Below are 25,373 nucleotides of genomic sequence, written 5' to 3' on the forward strand. Positions count from 1 at the left end.
ACTGAATAGGCCGATACTTGTCAGCGAACGGGGTACACTCGGGTCCACAGTGCTCGAAGTAAGGAAATATAACGCCGTCAGAAAGTGCAGCCGGCTTTTCATAGGCCGACAATAAGCATCGACGCCGGCGCTTCTGGAAAACAACGGAGCCGGTATGAAGCCGCTCTTGCAAGGCACGGAGTAAATTGCTATTGAGAGAGCGCCGTGCTTCTTATCCGGGAAGCGTAAACGGAGACCGCCGAGGCGCTTCCCCTTCTCGCGCACTGTTCAGCCGGAAACATTTCCTTATCCGTCCTGCCCGTGTGACCAGTATTTACCGTTGCTTACCGCGCCCCTTCAGTGTTCGTCAACTTTAGTAAGGCGCGAGCCCTTAATAATTTGGCGGATGTCACGATCGAAAGCTGCACCATGCAGGGCTATAAGACAAGGCCGTAGCAGAGAGCTTTGACCACCTGCGTTTCTTTAATGGGCACCAAAAGAAATGACCACAAGCTTCTTTTTTATCGCTCCATCTACACGGGCTTGCGGCAATTGTACCCACGATGTTGTCTCCGGAAGCAGAACGCCATAATGTCAGTAAACAAAGGATTGACCTTGGCCTAAAGGAAGTATTACCCCAACTAACGTATGTGTGCTTTTCAGTGCATATAACCAAAAGGAAGCTTTAACTCGGGCCCAACTCCGACGCGGCCTATTCAAATACATGTAAAACGCAAAAACGTTTTTCTGAGATAAACCCTGGGCCGATACTAATAAAATTTGTGGCATTTTAGAGAGAAAAATAAATTCTAGTCACCAATAGAAGCGGAATTTCAATTTAAGGCATGAATTTTGTTAAAAAGATTTTCAAAAATTCGCAAATTTCAAAAAATAGTAAGCACGAAGTTTACAAATTAATAGCTCTGCATCAAGAACAGATATCGCGGTTCTGTAAACGGCACCCATTAGATCATTGAAAGCGGACAAATTTAATATGTCATTTGATATCTCACGTTAATTTGTTACATTGTGTACGAGGGTTCTGCAAAAGCTGTATTTCCATATTACGAAGTTTTTTTAGGATTTATGTGTAACATATCAATTTTGTCCGTTTTAGATGAACTATTAGATGCAATTCACAGAATTGTGATATCATTTTTCATTGCTGAGTGACAGAGTTGTACACTTGATAGTTTCGTTTCGTGAAAGTTTTCGACTTTCGCCAATTTTTAATAAAAAATGACGATCTAAATAAAAAATTCCAAACCAACAGTCACTCGATTTTGTTTTTCTTTTAAATGCAACAAACTTCTCCAAATTTGGTTCACTGGTTGCCGAGAAAAACGAAATCTCCTTTTACATGTATTATGTAGGAGCACCCGAGCTAAAGCTTCCTCTTAAGCTTGCCCTACCGCAACGATAAGTTCATGATCGCAAGGTGCCTCCGCAATACCGGGAAACGCTGTTCAATAGACAATTGTGTTCGTTTTTCTGTTCTTCCTCGACAGCAAATTCTAAGGAAACGTAACTCTTGTTTGTTTATTTATTATAAGCTGCTAGTATTATATGTAAGGATGTAGCAGGAACGGGACACACACAACTCGCATGTGGTTTAAAACAAATACGGGCAACAAATTTCTGTTAATAAGAGTACGAAATATTGCGAACTTTTTCTAGAGATCCCAAAACAAAAGAAAAAATGAGGGTGCAAACACTTTTAAATAAAGCATGTAAAGAAAGTTATTAATGCGAACAAATTAGCAGAAACGGCTTTTCTAGTGCATGGAACTATGCCAATATATACAGTCCGTTATTTTCGCTAAGGTGGTTGGGCAATATAATTTGTTAGGTTAAAAATAAAAATGTCAGTTGAACTACTCTTAACAATATACTCGCGTTGTGCATTTCAGCCTCTGATTGTCTGCGGGAAGAATGAGCATTAAATGTCTCGTTGTGGGACCGAAATTCTGTTAAGTGTCTGCCATATTGTGTTCTCATGTTTTTGGTTCTAATTTTTAGAGTCGGGAAGCAATTGGTGGCTGCTGCCGCTAACGTAATTATTTGAAAGGAGGAATAGACACTATAGAGACGTAAAGGCTTCGCCCACTTGCTTATTGTGAGAAGATCTCGCAAGGAGTTCAGAAGGCGAATCGCGACGTCGATATTTGTTGTAAACAAACGTTTTTCTTTGTACTGCCTCTATTATTGCGATAGCAATTATATGGGCACCCCAGGCGCATTTCTGCCGTCGCCCTGAGGTTCCGTATAAAGTCCGAAGGCGATAACACCGTCGCCGCGCGCCGTGTGCTGTATGTGGGAGTGCAGCGTGCAAGATGAGCCGGCGATCGGCGGCTCGATCTCGCCCACGTAAGGGAAGGAACCGGGGAGGAAGCACGCCGTCTTCAGTCGAGAGCAAGGCTCCGAGGGGGAAGAGGAGTTGTACTGCGGGCAGCCGCGCGGACCCATCCGGGCCGCTGCGTCTTGAAGCCATCTGCGACGGGCACACATTCCGCCGCACGCTGTGTTTTCGTTGCTTAGTGCTCGTTGATGCGAGACGCAGCACGAAGGTCAATTCGCTCGCTGCTGTTGCCGCGCTTCCTCACTCCAGCGTTCTGACAGAGAGCTTCCGCGGTCCTCGAGTGAGATGTGGTCATGTTAGCTTGTGGGCGCGTGACACCATGCTTGTTAATTTAGTTAGCATGTCCATGTTTAGAAGTTCATATGGCCGATAAAACTACTATCGTTCAATCGTATAGCTAGCTGTCCACTAATTTGCTATGTAATCGTTGCTTCGCCGTTCGGGCGAAACTGCGAGTTTTTTAAGGCGAAGCTTTCTTTGCCTCTTCCTTTGGCTTTCCTACTGCTGCTGCTACTGCTGCTGCTGCTGCTGTCTAGCACACCGCGTTGAGGGTTGGTTTAGAGCGTGTGTATGCATGGCAGGAGCGCGGCAGAGAAAAGGCGTCGCGAAAAACTTGTTTGGGTCTTTGCTCCGCGTCGCTCGTGCACAATGCCCTCCGGAGCTCCTTGGGCATCGCCACAATACTTTCTTGACGGGTTTATGCTATTTCTGAAAAATATACACCACGGAAATTTGTCAAGCGGACAAACGACGCTCGGCGTGCAGGAAGTCGCATAAAAGCACCTTAGCATCGAGGCGTCGCACGTCAGTTCAACGCTTCTGTGCCCACTGTGGTAGCTTTGGCATTGCTGGAGGTCGCGGGTTCGATCCCGACCGCAGCAGCCACATTTCGACGGGGGCGAAGTACAAGAACGCTCGTGTACTTTAGGTGCTTTTAAAGAACCCCAAGAAGGTCAAAATTAAACCGTAGTCAGCTACTGCGATGTGCCTCATAATCCGATTGTGGTTTTGGTTCGTACTGCCCCATAATTCAATTAATCTTTAACACTTCTGCCACGATGCGATGTGCCGTGAGGAAATGACAATACTAACCTTCTCGGAGGTTATGAACAATGGCGCACAACAACACGTCTCGCTGTGTGTTCTGTGTGCTACGCAGACAAATAGCAATGGTGCACGCAAGGTAACATTTGCCATCAACTTACCACTCTCGTACTGCGCTAAACGCTGAGGAAATTAAACATTCGCTGTTACTGTCACCGCTAATTATCGTCAATCAAAGTAAGCAGCACAGAAAGCGTCGCTTATATCGATTCTCACAGTGCGCGGGATCCGCATAATTTTTCAATACAGCTATTCGTATGGGCAAACCAACTTATAATACGATATTCCACAACTGAATGAACTAACTAGTTGCTTGGCAAGTTTTGTGGGGTAGCTTGGAGAGTTTCAGAGCGCCGAGATCAGTGTGCGCCGCTTTCCTAATCAAACACGCTTTTATATGTCACGCACGCTTAAAGATAGTTAGTGGCTCAGTTCAGAGATCTGCCTGTGAATGTTCTTGCATCGCTCATCTAGTGAGCAGTGGCTTCTTATGAAACCACGGAACGAAGCTGAGTAATATTGTCGTTATCGAATGTGCGTCTTACCTGTTGCACAAATATGACCGCATGGACCAAACATCACCTTGCTACGTTGCTATTGGGCAGCATGTATTAAAACAAAAAACGGTACCCATATGTGTGCAATTATTACACAACAACAACAAATAAAACACGGTGTGTAAAATCCATGGAGGCGCGGATTACAATATAAAAAGTGATTCCTCTGGTGGCTTTCATGTATACATCGCATTTTCGATAGACGTGACCAAGCTTACCTTTAAACTTTCCATTTGGGCTTGTTGGTTGTTCATCGTTACAGAAGAACGGCCTAGAAATCGGACGAAGACGAAGAGAGGCACAAGGATTCGTATTTTTCGTATATTCACAGAATACCGCACAGCCTTTTATAAGAAGGTCGGTCAACGTGCGCAAATTGGATTTTTTTTTTTCTGCACTATGAAAAAACTTGCATAGTTGCGCAGACGAACTTGTGCAGTCTTTTAAGAGCCGAATCCAAAACCAAACACAGGCACCACTTCACGCAGTATGCGTGTCCTCTGTGAGGTACCTATCTCACCTGGTAAAATTTACATCGGCCAAACTCTCCGATGAATAAACGATCTGCTTATAGAGTACGTCTTATAATGTGGACCGCGCAATTGAAGACCACCTTTATGAGCACTGCTGTGATTTCAGCTGCAAACCTGTCTTCGATAAATGTAAGATTACTCCTATAGGAAGAAGTCAGTGCTTACGAGAGAAGTCATACGCGACTACAAATAAATGCTCGCTACCTAGCGGCCGCGCCGAGAAACAGCCGACCTAGATTCAGGTTTGAAGCGGAAGATGTCCTATCACGGCGTGCGCTGAATGCCTCGTAGTTCTCAAATTATCGTGATGCCGCTACGCACAAGCACGAAAATAAATAAAGAAAGACTGATGACGAAAGACTTTTGTAGTGTACTATTATGCGTGTCATCGTAGTGTACAGACAGCAATGATTTCGTCGTTTCTAGAAAGAAGCAGACGATGCGCATCGGAGAGCGACTTGGATAAGAAACTTGCGCATTGGGAAAAGGTGACCGATACTATACCGGTTTATTCGAAACACTTCACTCGGGTCGACTTCTTTATTCCTGGAGAGTAGACCATTGCTTTCTTTTTGTTGATATTTCCTCAGCTTTGATAAATTATAGTAATTTACGCTTAAGCTTCATTCGGTTTTTGTTCGTTTATAGTTTTCTGCCCCAGCATTAGTATTACTAATGTCTTAAGCAACAGGAATATTCTCGCTAATGTACTTTTGTCTGCAGGCACGGTAGCAGGAAGGATATAACGGTCTCGGAAAGTCTGAAGTTGATTATGACACTTGTCATGCCGCGAAGCGACATATAGTTTTCGTAGCATGCTTTAGTTTAGCGGTACAAGCGCAAGTTGCGTTTTTCTCATTCAATGCAGTGAGTTGACAGTTTATTTGCCCGCAAGAAATTGCAAAGCGGCTGCAAACAGTGATCGTTCCAGCTTTAGAGCGTTCGACCTGCGCATAGCGGCGCTAGTTCGCTTTCCGACTCTGTGCACACAGATAAATTTCATTACAACCGGTTCACTTCGTTTCCAAGTCGTGCATTTAGACCAATACAAGTGCCTTTGCCAAAAGAAAACCCTCGCAAAAATTTTGGAACCCTGTTGGAAGAAACTCAACTTGGTCCGGTTGCTTGTTATTCACTTTTCACGTTTCACCGCGTTTGAGATCTCCTACGGACAGCATGTGCCTCCTGTGTTCCCGAACCCGAGCCCTACGTCGAACACACACTGCGCACTGCTTGCACGAACAAGCGCCAGTCATCGGACGCAGACGACCTTATCACACGTGTCAGCTAACTGTATAAAGAGAAAGGTGCACCCCGCCTCGCAAACGGTACTCTGATTTGTTTTTATGCCAAGACACAATGACCAGGTAAATTTATCCTTCAGCCTCGTTCTGTCGGTGCAGAATATCCGTATATAGCTTCCGAATTTCACGATACTGCCTATCTATTGTGGGATGCTGTGTGTGATATTATGCCGCTCGAGTCGCAGTGTGAAGTTGCCTATGAAGGTCGAAAACAGTCCATTATCGCACCTGTAGCAGTGGAGCAACCCCGCGAACAAGTGCTTGCACATTTCGAAGGCCTCCCACACACAAACACTTCCTTTCTTTAATCTCCGGCTCGCTTGAAAGGCTCTTTGTCTTTAAAAATAATCTCATGCGGTTCACTGGGCAGACCGGGCGTTGGCACGCACAACGCAACTATTTCCGTGATTTCGTCGTTCAAATCCTTGAGACAATCAATATAAGGTGATCGGCAGCAAGGACCCTTTCGGTTTCCACGAAACATCTCGATTGGACGCCACAAAAGAAAAACGTGACCACAGCACCAAGCGAAAGAGCCGCTGTGAACCTGGATGACGTAGCCATCTTTGTTCATTCGTACAGTGTTGCCAGATCAAGTAGCGGATTCTGGAGTTGCCAATATCGAGGCTGCCGAAATGGTATGTAATAGAAATTGTGTAAGCTGTGCTTCTGTAGCCTTGTGCGAAACAGAGTTGGCGTTCTTAAAACACAACCACCACTGCGCGTTAGTAACATGAGAAGCAGTATCTATATATGCACGATTTTTTTTCGTTTCGTTGAGATTTCTCAGTTTTATATATATATATATATATATATATATATATATATATATAAATACACACACACACACACACACACACACACATACAGGGCTCTGTGTGCCTGTCTTTGTGCCTCTCTTCGCCAGATTTCTGTGCTGCTCTTCTGTAACGTTGCATTTACCGAATCGGACTGAACGTGGTGGTAGGGTGAACCATGGGCTACGAACCACTCAAGGCTCGCACTGGCGAGCCTCGCCAGTGCGCTCGTAAAATGTCTGATGCCATTGCAAACGTCGCAGACTGTCTCTGCAGGTTGCGATAAATTTACGTTCCTGTTCGAACGTTTCTATGCTTCAAGGCGCGCTCAGCGAACAGCCGAAGCTAAAGCAGTTCTTGGGTGGCAGGCATCCGTAGTGGCGCCGCCGTTGTAACACACCCCTGGCACCCGGGGCGGGAAGCAGCGGGCGAAGGACGTCCTCTTGCGCCTTCGCCGGCGGTGTGTGCCTGGCGCTGCTAACCCAGTGGAGGCTCTCCGTCGGTGCACCTTGCGCCTCGGTCTACAATCGCTGCATGCCTTCTCGCTCTACTTGCGGCGCCGCCGTTCACCGGTATTCTGGGAAACAGGCCATCCTCTCGCCTTCTTCCTTCCCGCCTGCGTTTCTTTTTCTTTCATGTTGCCTATACCTTTCTGTGTGCGCGGGCTTGTGGAAATGCAGTTGATTATTTGTACAGGGTGTTTCAGCGAACACTTTCAAAACATTTTGAAGGTCGCCTTTGGCAGATAGCACAATTCTAGTTCGTGAGCTGGGCCACTCGACGAGGCGGCCATTACTTGCACAAAAAAAAATAGAAATTCATAATCGACTAATTAATAAAAGATCACTAATTAAGTTTTTAACTAATTACCATATGACCCATATTGCAATTTACAAATTCTAGCCGTGCAGTTCGAAAGGCGGATCCACTTGGAACGAATTCTCAGGATGACATCAGTTTCGAGATATTCATTCCAAAACTTTGCGGAAAAATGCATTGGCGTTCTAGTTACTTTCGTGCTTCAATGCATTAAACGACATTTTGTTCAGAAAGTAACTGCGACGCCAATTCATTTCTCCGCAAAGTTCGGGAATTAATACCTCGAAACTGGCGTCATCCTGAGAATTCGTTCCAAGGCAGCATTTCAGAGTCTGCATTTTGCCCTATATCATAGGACTCGTGAGCCGCTGACATATGAAATAAGAGAACACCATCAAGCTATCGCTCAAGGGCATGAAATTATATTCGAGTGCTTACCTGGACATACCGGCATTGCTGGTAATGACCTCGCCGACGAAGCCGCCCGGTCTACCCATCTGGAAGCCCGACCAGTTCCAATCCCCTTATCCAGAACCGACGCTGCGAGAAAACTTCATATTGTGGCTAAAGCTATGACAGACAAATACTGGTCTTCTCCCAACCTCTCGAAGTGTTATGTTCATAGGTTTGATCCATCCTTAAAGCTAAAAGTGCCATCAAAAGTTTCTCGCTCTGAGGCGACAGTATTGTGCCGCCTCAGGCTCGTGTGGCATTTACGAAGGCCTACTCGTTCCGCATAGGAATGGGGGATACGCCCATGTGCGACTATTGTGGAACTACAGAAACGATTGAACACACACTATGTATCTGTCTCCAACACGACGTCGAGCGTGAAGCTCTCCGGACAGCATTGAACCAGCTGGACTCTAGACCATTTTCAGTAATGAAGATCCTTAGACCCTGGCCGTACGCGTCGATGGCACAGAAAGCTACTAAAGCGCTGTTGAAATACCTCAAGTCGACAGGTCTTGGGAACCGTGTGTAGACTCGGTGCGAACCTTCAACTGTGCGCGAAACTGTGCTCTCTCTCTGTCTGTCTGTCCCTCTTTCTCTCTTCGTCCCCAGACCCCTTTCCCCCAGTGCAGGGTAGCAAACCGTACGTGCGTCTGGCTAACCTCCCTGCCTTTCCTGTCCTCTCTCTCTCTCTCTCTCTCGTTCCAAGTGGATCCGCCTTGCGAACTCCTCGGTTATATTTATAAATTGGAATATGGGCCATAAGGTAGTTAGCTAAAAATTTAACAAGTGATTTCTTTTTAGTCGATTATGCATTTTAATATTTGTGCAAGTAATGTCCGCCTCTTCGAGTAGACCAGCTCATGAACTGGGTTGTGCTACCTGCTACAGGCAACCTATCACTTGACGATCTGCGTTACGCTCATCTGTAACAGCTCACATAGGCCAAAAACCCGCGACGTGAGCGACTGACCCATTCTTACAGATATCGCTGCAAAATACCCGTAGCGTGTGCCGCTGCTGAGCCGGTGGTAGTCGACGTGTAAAACTGCAGCAATGCAACATTTACTGTTCCGATGATCGTCGTTGCAATCGTGTACTTGCCAAGCTGCCAAGCACACTCAACTCCTCATAGCGTCTGGAGCGGCAGCTGGCGCTTTGGCTCTTTGCATGCCATCTCTCATGATAAGGCATAGCAGGTAGGTGTGGTTAATCGCGCGACCTTTGCGCCGCGCCGACGAGAGACATCTGAAAACCCCGCGAGGGAGGGGGTGTCGCCTTATCACCGCGCAAGCATGCAGCCGCTGTCCGATCGCGATCGCTGGCTTCTCCCGTCGGCGGGTTGTGTATCGGGGCTTCGGAATCAAAGTCCGGGGTAAGTTGATTTAGATTTTTCGTCCACTCCAAGCACGGGCATACCTTTTTTCCATAGGCTGGTTGTAATACTGCGGCTGGCGTCCGAATTCTGTGGCCGCGCATGGTAGGCAAATAATTCTAAATGTCTGCTGCAGGATTGGACTCGTAACGTGAAAAGAATACGCGGCCGCGGCGTTCTCGTTGCGATGGAGCTTCTCTACAGCTTGTATACCGTGTTCTCGACTGCGGTAGGAGTGGAGTCGTGGGAATCTTCGTTAAGGGACGTGCGTTGTATACCTGAGCTGTGGAGTTCAATGCAGGGGTGTTTATACATATAACCGACTTTCACCATTCAGAGCGGTGACACGTCGCGGGCCAACATAGCGATCGCGCGCTACCGCTCTGAGTGGAGACAATTTGAAGACACAAGACGACAATGTCGCGCCGCAACAGTGGAACGCCCGCATCGGAGCACTCTGTTTCTGGGAGCTGAATCATCGCTCGGGTGCGTATACGTGGAGCAACTTTGTCTTTTAATTTTTATACACGACGCTTCACCGGACATATCATCATCATCATCAGCCTGGTTACGCCCACTGCATGGCAAAGGCCTCTCCCATACTTCAACTACCCCGGTCATGTACTAATTGTGGCCATGTTGTCCCTGCAAACTTCTTAATCTCATCCACCCACCTAACTTTCTGCCGCCCCCCTGCTACGCTTCCCTTCCCTTGGAATCCAATCCGTAACCCTTAATGACCGTCGGTTATCTTCCCTCCTCATTACATGTCCTGCCCATGCCCCTTTCTTTTTCTTGATTTCAACTAAGATGTCCTTAACTCGCGTTCGTTCCCTCACCCAATCTGCTCTTTTGTTATCCCTTAACGTTACACCCATCATTCTTCTTTCCATAGCTCGTTTGAGTAGAACCCCTTTCGTAAGCCTCCAGGTTTCTGCGCCGTACGTGAGTACTGGTATGATACAGCTGTTATACACTTTTCTCTTGAGGCATAATGGCAACCTGCTGTTCATGATCTGATAATGCCTGCCAAACGCACTCCAGCCCATTCTTATTCTTCTGATTATTTCAGTCTCATGATCCGGATCCGCGGTCACTACCTGTCATAAGTAGATGTATTCCCTTACCACTTCCAGTGCCTCGCTACCTATCGTAAACTGCTGTTCTATTCCGAGACTGTTAAACATTACTTTAGATTTCTGCAGATTAATTTTTAGACCCACCCTTCTGCTTTGCCTCTCCAGGTCAGTGAGCAGGCATTGCAATTGGTCCCCTGAGTTACTAAGCAAGGCAATATCATCAGCGAATCGCAAGTTACTAAGGTTTTCTCCGTTAACTCTTATCCCCAATTCTTCCCAATCCAGGTCTCTGAATACCTCCTGTAAACACGCTGTGAATAGCATTGGAGAGATCGTATCTCCCTGCCTGACGCCTTTCTTTATTGGGATTTTGTTGCTTTCTTTATGTAGCACTACGGTGGCAGTGGAGCCGCTATAGATATCTTTCAGTATTTTTACATACGGCTCGTCTACACCCTGATTCCGTAATGACTCCATGACTGCTAAGGTTTCGACTGAATCAAACGCTTTCTCGTAATCAATGAAAGCTATATATAAGGGTTGTTTATATTCCGCACATTTCTCTATCACCTGATTGATAGTGTGTATATGGTCTATTGTTGAGTAGCCTTTACGGAATCCTGCCTGGTCCTTTGGTTGACAGAAGTTTAAGGTGTTCCTGATTCTATTTGCGATTACCTTAGTAAATACTTTGTAGGCAACGGACAGTAAAGTAAGGTGATTGGTCTATATTTTTTCAAGTCTTTGGCGTCCCCTTTCTTATGGATTAGGATTGTGTTAGCGTTCTTACAAGATTCCGGTACGCTCGAAGTTATGAGGCATTGCGTATACACGTTGGCCAGTTTTTCTTCACCACCATCCTTCAACAAATCTGCGGTTACCTGATCCTCCCCAGCTGCCTTCCCCCTTTGCATAGCTCCCAAGGCTTTCTTTACTTCTTCCGGCCTTACTTGTGGAATTTCAAATTCCTCTAGACTATTCTCTCTTGCATTATCGTCGTAGGTGCCACTGGTACTGTATAAATCTCTATAAAACTCCTCAGCCACTTGAACTATCTCATCCATATTTGTAATGATATTGCTGACTTTGTCTCTTAACGCATACATGTGATTCTTGCCTATTCCTAGCTTCTTCACTGCTTTTAGGCTTCCTCCGTTCCTGATAGCATGTTCAATTCTATCCATATTATACTTCCTTATGTCAGCTGTCTTACGCTTGTTGATTAACTTGGAAAGTTCTGCCAGTTCTATTCTAGCTGCAGGGTTAGAGGCTTTCATACATTGGCGTTTCTTGATCAGATCTTTCGTCTCCTGCGATAGCTTACTGGTATCCTGTCTAACGGAGTTACCGCCGACTTCTATTGCACACTCCTTAATGATGTCCATAAGATTATCGTTCATTGCTTCAACACTAAGGTCCTCTTCCTGAGTTAAAGCCGAATACCTGTTCTGTAGCTTGATCCAGAATTCCTCTAGTTTCCCTCTTACCGCAAACTCATTGATTGGCTTCTTATGTACCAGTTTCTTCCGTTCCCTCCTCAAGTCTAGGCTAATTCGAGTTCTTACCATCCTATGGTCACTGCAGCGCACCTTGCCGAGCACGTCCACGTCTTGTATGATGCCAGGGTTAGCGCAGAGTATGAAGTCTATTTCATTTCTAGTCTCGTCATTCTGGCTCATCCACGTCCACTTTCGGCTAACCCGCTTGCGGAAGAAGGTATTCATTATCCGCATATTATTCTGTTCTGCAAACTCTACTAATAACTGAACCTCACGCGGAGGAGACGTGCCGGGCTACTGTCCTAAAGTGCGGCAACTGTAATGGTTCCCATGCTGCCTCGTCTAGGGACTGCCCTCGCATCAAGAAAGAGGTCGCTGTTCTCAAGCAAATGGTTCGGGACAATTCGACACACAGGGAGGCTGCTGCAACGATCCGGCGTCGGCGTCGGCGTCACCGAACCTCCTCAAAAAAGGCAGAACCGCGAAAGGAGGGGGCGGCTTCCATTGTAGCACCCACGTCCTCCAATCAGACCAAAAAGGGGCTGAACAGCACAAGGGAGTCGCCTGAAAGGAATTTGTCTCAAGAAGAATGGCCTGCGCTTCCGAGTCAGCAATCTCCCACAAAACTACAGATTGTCAAGCCCGCTCGGGAGCCTACTCCTGCCGCTGATGCCACGCCCAAAGCAGATCGTCAAGTCCTTTCAATGCTGCGTCCCCTCATAGATGCCATTCGAGCGATTCTGTCGAACCTTGGAACTACGTCTGCTCAAAATGCACTAAAAGTACTGGACGCCTTAAGCCCAGTGCTTGAATCCCTCGAATAGAGACATGGCCAGCCATCCCCCATCGTTTCGAGAGGAAGTCAAGGCAGCGTCAATCATACAGTGGAACGCAAGAGGACTAAAATCACGCCTTTCGGACTTTCGTCAGTATATATATACTAATTTGTTCCCAGTCATTGTCATATGTGAGCCTAATGTATCGAAACCAGTCAGATTATCGGGATACGAAGCTGTTATATCCGCAACAACTAATGCATGCAGCAAAGTCATCGTTTTTATTCGTCGAGAACTGAGCTATGTTCGCCAGCCGATTCCGCCTCATGATAAAAATCAATGTTTGCCTAACAATTAAAAAGGGCAAACTCATGTTTACACTTGTAGGCGTTTATATATCGCCTTCAAGTATTTTTGATCCCAAACGATTAACGAACATCTTGTCTGTGTGCCCTGCCCCATATGTCATCATCGGAGATTTTAATGCGCACCATATAGCATGGGGAAGCGCAAGAACAAATGCAAGAGGGCAAAGACTTGCAAACTTTGCCTGTAACCACGGCCTTTCACTCCTGAATGACGGCAGCCCAACGTTTATACGAGGCGTGAATTATGGCAGCTGTCTTGACCTAGCTTTCGTCTCCAGCACTTTCACAAGATATGTTAAATGGTTTTCGGATATCGAGACACACGGGAGTGATCATATTCCCACATACCTTGTCATCAAAGGAATGTCCAGTCCCACCCCACGGAACACCATTCGATTAATTGATTGGACCACTTTTACTTCCACCATGGAGGATGCTTGTCGAGAGGGCTTGTCCTCTGGATTAGAGGAAGCAATCAAGTCTGCAATGCTACACGCCACGCGCACGGTCACGGTTTCGTCGAAGCGCACGGAATTGGATATAGAGTTGGAGCGACTTCGTGCACTCCGTCGTCGTGCGGAGCGGCGTTACCGGCGTACAAAATCCATCGAAGACCTTAGGACAGCCAGACGACTACAAAAGAAAATTCAACGTCGCATGGATAGATTGGCATCTCGACGTTGGACAAGATTTTGCCAGTCACTAGACCCCCGAAAGCCACTTTCCCACATCTGGAGAACCATACGTGGTCTACGTTCCCTCCCTGAACAACGCTTCCCATTCAAAGCGCTGGCGCTCTTCCAGGGGCGGCTAGAGGCTGATGTTGCAGAGGACTTTTGTGCAAGGATCGCTGGCCAAGCAACCAGTCCAGGCTTTCCAGCCCCCAGTCGCATCCCTGTTTCACGTGACGGCCGCATGGATCTTCCTTTCATAATGGAGGAACTAGAAGCGGCTCTTGCTCTATGCAGGCGTTCTTCATCCGCGGGACCGGATGGAATATCCTACCGCGCCTTGAACAACATGAGTGATAGCGCACGGAGAGAACTGTTACATCTCTACAACTTATCTTGGCAGGATGGCATGGTTCCCGAAGAATGGAAGATAAGCCGCTTGGTCCCTCTCCTGAAGCAAGGCAAGTCCCCACTTGAATCCACCTCATACCGCCCAATAGCGCTGGCCAGCTGTGTGGGAAAGATAATGGAAAAGATGATCCTTGCCCGCTTGGAATGGTACCTGGAGCACTACAACATGTTACCGAATTGCATGGCTGGTTTTCGACGAGATCGCTCTTCAGTAGACAGTGTTGTTGATCTCGCTACGTACGTCCAGCTTCAAAAGTCACGCAAAAGACTATCTGCAGCTTTGTTCTTGGATGTCAAGGGGGCATACGATAACGTATCTCACGAGGCTATCCTCGATGCTCTTGAGATGGTTGGCCTAGGTGGTCGAGTTTTCCAATGGATCTCTCATTACCTTTTTATGAGATCGTTCTTTGTCTGTACCGGTGATGGCAAAACGGCACTACACTACACGTACCGAGGTGTTCCTCAAGGCGGTGTACTAAGCCCTACCCTATTCAACCTCACACTCATTGGTCTCGTTGATCATCTGCCAGCAGCGATCAAGATATCTATGTACGCCGACGACATATGTATATGGACCTCAGGTGTGACACGTCCTCAGATACGTGCAAGACTTCAAAAAGCTGCTACTCTAACAGCTATATACCTGCGCAACCAAGGTCTTGAAATCTCTTCAGACAAATGTGCACTGCTGGCGTTCACTCGCAAACCAATGACACCCTACGCCATATCAATAAATGGCCACATAATTTCGTATGAGAAGACTCACAAATTTCTTGGCATAATCATTGATAGAGATCTGTCATGGAGCCCGCACGTGACCTACTTGAAAAAGCGTCTGACAGCAATCTCCCAACTTTTCAAGTTTCTGGGAGGAAAGACTTGGGGAATGTCAGTGCATGCAATGTTGGAATTGTACAGGGCTCTTTTTCTGGGCTTCTTGAGGTACAGTTTGCCCTTACTGACCAACACCTGCCAGACAAATCTTCGTGCTCTACAGGCTATTCAAGCTCGGGCTCTCAGGGTTTGTCTTGGTTTGCCAAAATGCACATCGACAGCAGCGACTATTACGATTGCTCGGGACCAACCTATACAAACACACATTGTGGTAGAGGTGTTGAGAGTGCACATTAGGCACGTTGCCCGTGCCTGTTCCCACCATCTGGCAACACTACCGTCAGAAAGGCCGCAGGCAGCATTTTGTACTACGATTTCGAAGTATTATACCTGCCTCCCATCAGGCTTCACCCCCGCAACTAAGCCATCGATTCCTCCATGGTGTTTGGCTCGACCCGCAGTACACCTCACCGTACCAGGAATCAGGAAAAAAATCTGAGCTGTCATCACCTGCTCTTAAACAACTAACTCTGCTCCTTTTGCACGAGAGGTACGCCGAACACGTACATATTTATACTGATGGATCGGCAACTCTCCAGTGTTCCTCTGGAGCCGTGGTCTTCCCAGCGAAAGCCACCACCATCAGTTTCAAGACATGTCACCCAACGACACCGATGGCCGCGGAACTTGCAGCCCTTCGCGCTGCACTTCGTCTCGTCAGCCAAGAACAACCTCGAAGATGGTCAATATTCAGTGACTCGAAGGCTGCACTGCAATCTCTGCTATCGGCCCTGCGGCGCGGACCACACGAACAACTGGTATTTGAGATTAGAGAACTCATTCATACCTTAACTGATAAAGGACACCACGTGACATTTCAGTGGCTTCCAAGTCACTGCGGAGTCATAGGGAACGAACACGCTGATAACGCTGCTCGGTCGGCTCTTCAAGGGGACGAAGAGGAGCCGATACCGTTATCAAGGACAGATGCCGCTCGAAAACTTCGATTGATCAGCCGTGACATCACGTTCTCCTTGTGGAACGCTGGACGTTTTCACGACTACCGACTCCACAATCTTGACTCCTCTCTACGCCTTTGTATTCCACCTGGACTCTGCCGTCGCGAAGCTACCCTGCTTTGTCGACTATGGCTAGGGGTGGCTTTCACCAAGTCTTTCGCTTACCGAATTGGATGGGCCGACGACGCCTCGTGTGAGGACTGTGGTGACGAGGAGACTTTTCAACACCTTCTTTGTGACTGTCCTCGATATAATTTACAGAGACAATCACTCGCAACCGCGATAGCGCGCTTTGACCAAAGACCTCTCACAGAGGAACTTATTTTAAAATACCGCCATCATAAGCCTTCGCAGCAGAGGGCGACGAGTGCACTGTTGCGGTTCTTGAGGGCGACAGAATTGGACAGGCGGCTGTAGCCTGAACAGGTGTTGACAGTGCTTCAAGTGTCACTGTGCTGTGCGATGACAGTATTCAGTGACAGTGACCGACTGTGATTGTGTGTCTATTCTCCTTCCTTTCCTTATCTCTACTTTTTTACCACTTTACCTCCCCCTCCCCTCTCTCCCCAGCGTAGGGTAGCCAACCGGACCTTTTCTCTGGTTAACCTCCCTGCCTTTCCCCTTTCCTTTCTCTCTCTCTCTCTACTAATAACTCTCCCCTGCTATTCCTAGAGCCTATGCCATATTTCCCCACTGACTTGTCTCCAGCCTGCTTCTTGCCTACCCTGGCATTGAAGTCGCCCATCAGCATAGTGTATTTTGTTTGGACTTTACCCATCGCCGATTCCACGCCTTTATAAAAGCTTTCGACTTCCTGGTCATCATGACTGGATGTAGGGGCGTAGACCTGTACGACCTTCAATTTGTACCTCTTATTAAGTTTCACAACAAGACCTGCCACCCTCTCGTTAATGCTATAGAATTCCTGTATGTGACCAGCTATGTCCTTATTAATCACTGGAATCCGACTCCTAGTTCTCGTCTCTCCGCTAAGCCCCGGTAGCACAGGACGTGCCCGTTTTTTAGCACTGTATATGCTTCTTTTCTCCTCCTAACTTCACTGAGCCCTATTATATCCAATTTAGTGCCCTCTAATTCATCCAATAGCACTGCTAGACTCGCCTCACTAGATAACGTTTTAGCGTTAAACGTTGCCAGGTTCAGGTTCCAATGGCGGCCTGTCCGGACATATACAGCCAGGCATATAGCATGATCTGGAACTACTCTCGTCCCCTGCATGACAGCGGGGCGGCGCGAGTGTGTAGTTACGAGTGTAACAGGGTTGTGAACCCGGTCACTTACGAGGCCGAGGACGCAACCGTCATCCCACCGGCTAGCAGTTTCAAATTCCGGCAACGGCTTTGCGGGTGCGCTACCATCACACACACCCTGCACCTGATCTAGCTCTAGAATTCAGACCCACCACCTGGCCAGAACAGGGTTGTGAACTTGGGCGATTTAGTGATTGACTATAAACTTTCAAAAGCGCGTTACGAACGGGACAGAGGGTTTGAGTTTGGATAGAAGCGCGTTATACGAGCGAATGTGCTTACCTGTTTCTTCGCCTTTGTTCCGTTCGCAACGCGCTTTTGCAAGTTTACTGTATTCAATGTTTCTCACTGAAAAGTCCACTGAAGCAGCCCATTATGGCGATGGATTGCTCTCATGACCTGTTCTCCCCTTTTCTATCTCTGTCCGAGATGATGTGCGTGATCTCTCTGCGAATGCGGATGTATGCCCACGGCGCCGAAGTTATGTCTGCGTCGTTTGCCACGCATATTATATGTGTGTAATGGTTGGCTCAGCTGAAAGAAAGCTCTTTCTGGTTGAGTAGTGCGTACATTCACAAGAGCGGGAAGTTGCATTGACTTAGTGAAATCGCTGACAGCCCTTTGGACTCTGATTACCTTTAGTCGAATACGCAGATAGCGAAGTTCGCGCTTTTTGTTTTTTCTTTTTCCTATCGTTCTTTCCTGATACTGCGTTTGAAGACAGCACTTGTTCCCATCGGCCGATGAAAGCTAACACTGGGACCGACAGTTGCGACTTGCCATAACAGGGCACGAGGCGCATCCATCGCAGAAGTTGTAGTGCTTAGCCATTTGTACTACAAGCGTGTGGTTAATGCGGAAACAAAGAATTTTACACCATCGAAAGGACCTAGCGTCACAGAAGAAGGCCGTGCAAGCACTATTGCGCTTTTTGCGATCTACCGGCCTTTGTGAACGTCTTTAACTGGAACGCCTTTTGTGTGTGTGTGCCTCCGCGTGTGCGTTTTTTAACGCTTTCTTTTCCGTCTTCTTTCTAACCTCGATCTCCCATCCCCAGTGTTGGGTTGCAAACCGGAAACTGATATCTGGTTAACCTCCCTGCCTATCCTCTTCATCTCTCTCTCTTAATAAGAGCAAAATTCGAATTTTATAATGTTCTTCAGTGTTTTACAAATGAATAGAGATGTAACCAACGTTCGGCAGTTAGTTAGCGGGTGTATAGAACAGCACTCGCCATGATATGTAGAACTTTCGTAAATTTTGAAGGCTCAAATATTAACCAAGAAAAGGTCTTCTTCTGAAACTCACGTGCACTTTTTTTCCCATCTATTTGCAGTACTGTTGGCCTTCTCATACCCCAGTCACACGAGCATGCCAAAGGTCCTTTGAAGTTAAGGAACGTTGAGGTTTCAAAGGCACGTTAGTTCAAGGGATATATGTCGGTGCTACACGGCCTCTAGGTAGTCTCCGTTGAAGCTTTTAACAGAAACCGTAACGTATCCTTAGCGCTGCCATCGCCTCGAAAATAATAAAAAAATATGGCCCAAATGCGTCTTATAATAACTCTGTCACATTTTTTCAGCAATATTTATTTTTCCTAATACATAGAAACACCAAAACATAATGCACGCGTAGTAAGGGAATTACTTTACCACATACAGAAGTATTTATTGTAATGATGGCCACCATGTGTACCGCTTCGTACACCGCATGTTGGCGTCGATTATTCGTTGTTGCCTTTGCTTCAGCTGCTTCGTTTCATTCCCTGTGGTTAGGCAGCGGTAGGTACGTGTAAACGCGGTAAAATAGAGCTACAAAACAAAAGTGACGAGGGAAGAAGACGCGCAGAAAAAAGCCGAGGAGACTGGGATGCTTAGTAGCGGCTAACCAAAGAACCAAATCGCACATGGCACCAATGTTGTGTCGATGTTGCTGCTGACGACAGGCCGCGCCGGCGCTGCTGTACCGGTGCTTTCATGATGGAGATTGCGGGTGTCCCGAAAGTGTTTAGTACTTTAGTAATAGTATTTAATACTTATAAGCTCGTTCTGAAGAGGTAAAAATTGAACTTCCATATATTTAGAGATTATTTGTTCTGCTGTCGGACGCCCTCTAGGCTCGAGAGTATTCCCTTGAGGTTTCAAAGGACGAACGCGCACTCCTTTCACTCAAAGCTCCCTTCCAGTAGGGCTCCTTTGCTGTGCCTGTGTGACAGTGCGCATTCTCCCTTGAAGTAAGGGATCTTTGGTTCAAAGGACTTTGAAAGTGCCCGTGTGACTGGGGTATCAGACAGTAACAGGGTGGGTACAAGACCATAAACTTCAACACTTGATTTCTGCACCAGACTAGGCTACCGCAGGAGCTGGTGGCCGCTGAGCGTCGTAGAGACAGTGAAGGTAGTCGCAAAGAGGTTTGAAAACCGATGGAATTAAAATATGTAGTACCCATGCAAGGAACTGTACATGCGGCGCATCTCGACAGGGGATACAGAGCTAGAGCGAGACTTCGGCGACGAGCGCGCCCCACAACTCGGTGGCGAGAGAAGAGCTCGTGTCGTGAGGGGAGAAAGTTCGAGGTCTTCCGCTCCTAGAAAAAACTAACATTTTATACCGTCATAGGGATCGTCGTACACGGCAGCTTTTCGAGGCGCATGTTATAAGGAAGGAAGCGCGTGCCTGTGTTAGCGATCCTTTCATTGTATTTGCTGATTGTGAGGTGCAAATTCTGGATGCAAGATTGCGACGGCAGCGATATTGGATGGCCTAGGGGCATGATGACGTCATTTTGATCATTGTATGTATATGTAATTTTTCACCCAATAAAATTCAGTTGCGAGTCTGCGCGCGTCCTGTCCACTTCTACTTCCGTTGTCAGTGTGTTTATTGGCCTCCAGGGCCACCACAGGAGAGGCCGGCGCTGCTATCGCTGTGACGTAGTAGACATCTCGTTGATCTCGTGACTCGCCTTTGCCGCCGCCAGCCACGCCAGCGCTGCTCGCTGCCTTTCACGCCGAAGGCAGTAATTTCGTTCATTGTTTCAGCATGGTTTATTGCTTGGTGTCGCTGTGCCGAACGTATTCGACGGAGCCCAGTGCGAGTTTTCATGCGTACCGCAAATCCAAGCAGCAGCAAGATGCATGGTTGATAACGCTGAGAATGGGGAAGCAGCCCACCATTCCTTAGCGCGTATATAGCAAGCACTTCCGCGAAGATTTTGTGTACGGCGTTAGAGCTAAAATGTTCGGTTAGTACGACGTGGCACTTCCCAGGACTGCACGTATTTACGACGTTTATTCGCGTTGGAAAAGACGGTGCCTTGTTCCCGGAGCATTACCATCGCACAACCTTCCTGTCCGGCCCTTGGACCGTCCAAAACACACCGAGCATCGCCGGAATCGGGGGCTGGAGATAAGCTCGCGGCTGCTTTCCCTACGGATTGCATAACGCGCAACGTGCAATGCGGAACTAGACGATTTGCTAGCCTTTGTGAAGCGCTCGGTGTGATTTCATTACGTAAAGTTTTTATTGCGAGAGCAATTATATGGACACTCCAAGCGCATTTCAGCCGCCGCCGTGAAGTTCCGTCTAAAGTCCAAGGGCGATAACACCGTTACCGCGCAAAATTACGCAAAATTGCCGCGGTACGGACTGCTCGAGGTACTTTGCTTGTATTCGCGGGCTTCTTTCGCTCTCGGAAAAAGACTTTTATGTAGGACGCATTGAGCAACAGAAAGCTGTATCGGTAATTTTTCATGTCGCTCTACAATTTTCTCATTTACACTTTTAATAGAGTTATAATATTTTAGAAGATGATTAACTAATTAAGGCTAATTATCTAATTAGGCGGAATTTGTCCTCATGCTGTTCCTTTACGCTGCATATTCGAACGTGGTCAGCCTCGCACACTGCCTCTCCTTCTGTTAGCAGTCATGATGTGCTGAACTGCTGGTCAACGAATTGGTTGATGCCAGAGACCAGCAGAGTCACTGAAAATGAAATATGGTGATCGTAATTAAGAGTCGAGCAAGCGATGCACACTGGGCTTGCAGCGTGCTCACTTGATATCACATCAGTGAAGATACCCTGCAGAGATGCGCAAATAGTGGAAGCATGGATTGAGCACACAAAAAATATAATCGGTTGAAGTTCCAGTTATTAAAATATATCGGTGATAAATCATCGTTCCGCGATGATTCTGGGGAAAGTGGCACGCCGCACTCTCCATGACGGATGCTTCGAACAGTACTGTTATGGCCCCAAGAGCGCGTATGGCTACCTTTATTAAAGGTCGTGCGAACTTAATAACCAATATCAAAGCATCATATGCGTCGCCAAATCAATTACGCGCTCAAAACTTGGGCAAAGCGTTGCCGTGACTCATGCACGGCAATCAACGCAAATCGAAATCTTATCTCTCGACCGCGCACCGTCCGCGCAAACGCAAGAGATAGGTGCTCGCAATCACGATTGCCTAGGTAAACATAAATGTACACGAAATGTGCGAGCTAGTGCCTCGAGTTGTAGATGATTACTAGGTAAATTTCACAACAGCTCCCATACACGCGAGTGGCCTCTTCACGTTCGTCGTCCATGGCGCCGCGTGCACACTCTCCGACGAGAGTGGACGATGCCGTACGTTGGCTCGCTAAATACCTTTGTTGGCCTGCACACATTCAACGCTCGCAACACGAAAACAACGGTGGCTGAACGAGCTGAGCCACTGGAGACGTCGAACACTTCGCAATCGGTATCACGTAATGACGTTGTCTACGTCACGGAGAGATTCCGGCAGACGGCGCCACGCTATGTCCTCGACGCCAATAGCGCAGTAACCCCCGTATTACAAGATAAACTTCCACCAACTGGCCCAACTTGCCCCTCTACTGCGGAAGGTTGGCTCGTTTCTCCGAAACCGCCTCGAAACACGACCAGTCGTTCTTAAGGTGGTACCACCTTCGTGGGTTGTTGGGCACAGTGCCGGTTGTCCGACGCCTTCGTTCGCTACAGCCTTGGCGCCTATCTGCGGCGTGTGGCCGTGGTTCGGTGCGAATTATCTGACTGACATAACAGACTCGACTGCTTCGCACAAACTAACCTCGGCGTGCGTTTGCCACGCCTTCTTTGTGCGCACATTCCAAAACCCCCGCAGCAGACGCAACCAAAGCGAGCCAGCTAAATCTACCGCTTGCCTATCACGTGAGGGCCTATTTCCCATCATCCCACTCTGAATTTTTTTGCTTCAAGATTGTCGCGTGACGCTCCCTCCTAGTCATTTCCTTCCTCCGTGGCAACCTGCACAGTACTAGGGTGCCTCGATGCGCGGGGCGCACATCGAGGCACCCTACACAGTATCAGAGCCTAGCGCCACCACGCGGTCAAGACGCACAACGCCACGGCCAGGCGTTTACAAGCATGCGCACACGTGACGTGTTGGTTGTCAGAACGATATGGCGCAACTATGGGGACTGCATACCTGTCGTTGCAAGCTTTAAAGCGCTATGCGTAACAGTGAAGTAAAGCTACCACTGTAACCACCAGGAGCAGCTACAAGTAGTGTGCGGCACTGAAGCGACTCGCCTGCTTTAGAAAGTTGTCCTGTTTTAGGTGCAACAGGGATTTCTTCAGCACGTTTTCAAAACATAGTTCAACGGTGCCTGCTTTTACGCGCTGTGAATGGACAGGTGAAAAGGAACGGAGCCGCTCTGTTTCCTCTCAGTGTACAGCAAACGTGCGCGTGGCTGCGAGGCAAATTTCCAAATTCCTGGTTATTCCTTCCTCGAGCACTTCATGCGTCTGCGTTTAGAGGATACAGGTAGACTTTCAACGGCGCCTCTGCACACTTTTGGGTCTTACAAGGGACGTTCAAGGAAAGCCCGCGAATACAGGCAAAGTGCCTCGAGCGGCCGGTCGCGCGACAATTTTGCGTGCATTTGCGGGCTGCTTTCACGCTCGGAAAAACTTTCATGTAGCACGTATTGAGCAACAGAAAGCTGTATCGGGAGTTTTTCGTGTTGCTCTGCAATTTTCTCATTGATATTTTTCATCTAATTATAAAATATGAGAAGTTGATTAATTAATTATGACTACTTATCTAATTAGGCGGAATGAAAAAATAGTTTGAGTATCTCCAAGCGACAATAAACATCATTACCTTTGTTCTGTCCAGCTACGTGGCATTTGGATATTTTAAAATTCTGGCTAAAGTTAGCTGGGACACCCTGTATGCTGCATGTACCTGACGCAAAAAAAAAAAAAAAAGACGGGGGCGGGGGGGTAAGGCGTACAGACAAGGACACAACCGGACCGTGTTTGCACGCCTTACCCCTTTTTTGCAGTATGAATCCTTACCAACTAGCTCAGCTTTCTGTCGTTCTAATGCACCTGGTGACGTGCTGTTTCTTTCTTTCATTACTGTCATTGTCACAGGCACGAGATGCAGTCATCTGTCCTTTGTCTCTCATTTACAGGCTTTTCAGTTCAGCTTAAGACATCTAGTTGATAACGTCATTAGGGGTATCAAGTAATGTGGATAAGCATTTTGTTGCCAGACTCTACGGGACCTTTATACTTCATTTGGTTAGGCAATGAGAAAATATTCAGTATTAGATTCTATATTCGGAGGTCCTTTTTCTGAAGTGTTCCTGTTCGACTGGAAAATTTGGTCATTTGAACACCCTAGTTGGGACCAGTTTTGCAGTGCGGTATGATTTACAGTGCGTGATGCTGACAGGAAGATTATGAGACTCATTTCCCGCGATTGAAGGGCCGGATTGACTTTGAGAGGGAAATGACGCCTTAGTCGCTTTAAATTGCACTTTCAGCACTCCAACAATCCCAGAGCGAGCTCACCGCATATAAACTGTTCATTAGAGAGCTCGCTGAGCATCACCGTGCTGCTAATACAAAAAGTTTTTTCATCATAAAGTTCATTGCAAATTGGTACCTTTTTCAGAGCTTAGCAATCGCCAGTGTCCCGCGCCTGCCGAACACATTCGATTTTCGCAAATATCCTGATTTTACCAATCAGCATAAACCTATGCTGCCCACGAGTGCTTTTTCTTTCTCTTGGCACCTATTGTGTTCCCCTAATAGTCGCACGGTTAACTGTTTTACGCATTATATGACCCGCCAAGCTAAACCATAAGCTAATACTTTTAACATGATCTTTTGCCCACAACACTATTTCTGTAATCCAACGATAAACCTCTCATTTTCTATTCCAGCGCTCCTTGCGTGGGCGTTAGCTACTTTTCAATATTCTTTGTTATCCTTTAAGTTTCGTAGCCATACGTCAGCACTGGCAGAACGCGGTGATTATATGAATCCAAGGAAATCACAGGGGAAATTATTTGTAGCGTTTTTATAAAATTGATATAAAGTGATAAGGTAAAGGGAGATGAACGTGGACGAAGAGCAAATTGCCACCGATGGGATCCGAACCCACATTCTCCGCATTACGCGTGCCTTGCACCGGCTGCTGTTTCCACGTCCACATTCTTAGGTACAATATCTAACCCGAAGAGTGTTTAAGTTTTGTAGACAGTCTTGTACACGAACCATCTCATAGTGCGATCTATGGTTAGACATAGTCTTGTACACGAACCATGTCATAGTGCAATCTGTCGTGGCTTGGCTCAACCGGAGGCCAACAACTATAGCCTATACAGCCTCGCATTAGAATATATACAGTCGCGGTGCCATCCATTCAACATGAAATACTTGTATACCTGTTCGAAACCTTACCTAAAAGAGTGCAATAGCATCCTAAAAACCAAAGACAGCACAGGCACGTTATGGCTTTTGAAGTCCGTTCTTATTACGTACTGGTATGTTATGAACATTAAAATCCGCCCCCCCCCCCACACACACAGACGAAGCGACCGTCTCTTGATGTTTATTTTAGTAAAAATCGTGTGGTGCACATGGTTTGGCATTTCGTGCTGCATCTTGGATTTTCATCTTGCCGTATTCGAAACGCACTTCACGGACCCGTGCTTTTCGTCGTCTATGACGACAAATAGATTTAGATAAAATTACTGTCGATTTTCTTGAAAGCTGACGGCAAGAACACCATTAAACCACTTTCATACAGTTCTACGTCCACCAGACTTCACATCATGGATGGATATTCTACGTAATCGCTTCGGAGTTAATTCTGAAAAG

At 47.1% G+C, this 25,373-nt stretch overlaps 1 protein-coding gene across 4 annotated transcripts in view; it reads left to right on the top strand.

Annotated features, from left to right (window-relative positions):
- Positions 1-25,373, top strand: part of LOC126545858 (alpha-(1,3)-fucosyltransferase C) — a 54,402-nt gene that overhangs the window by 8,056 nt on the left and 20,973 nt on the right. Inside the window, exon 1 of one of the 4 annotated variants that reach the window (XM_050193867.3) lies at positions 9,216-9,280. The exons of 2 other annotated variants lie outside the window; for them this stretch is intronic. The gene's annotated coding sequence lies outside the window, so the exon portion shown is untranslated. Of the gene's footprint in view, positions 1-9,215; positions 9,281-9,326; positions 9,767-25,373 lie in introns of those variants that run through there. One more of the 4 variants, XM_055061997.2, reaches the window with a different exon arrangement.

The sequence above is a fragment of the Dermacentor andersoni genome, chromosome 1 (genome assembly GCF_023375885.2).
Source record: "Dermacentor andersoni chromosome 1, qqDerAnde1_hic_scaffold, whole genome shotgun sequence".
Lineage (NCBI taxonomy): Eukaryota > Metazoa > Arthropoda > Arachnida > Ixodida > Ixodidae > Dermacentor > Dermacentor andersoni.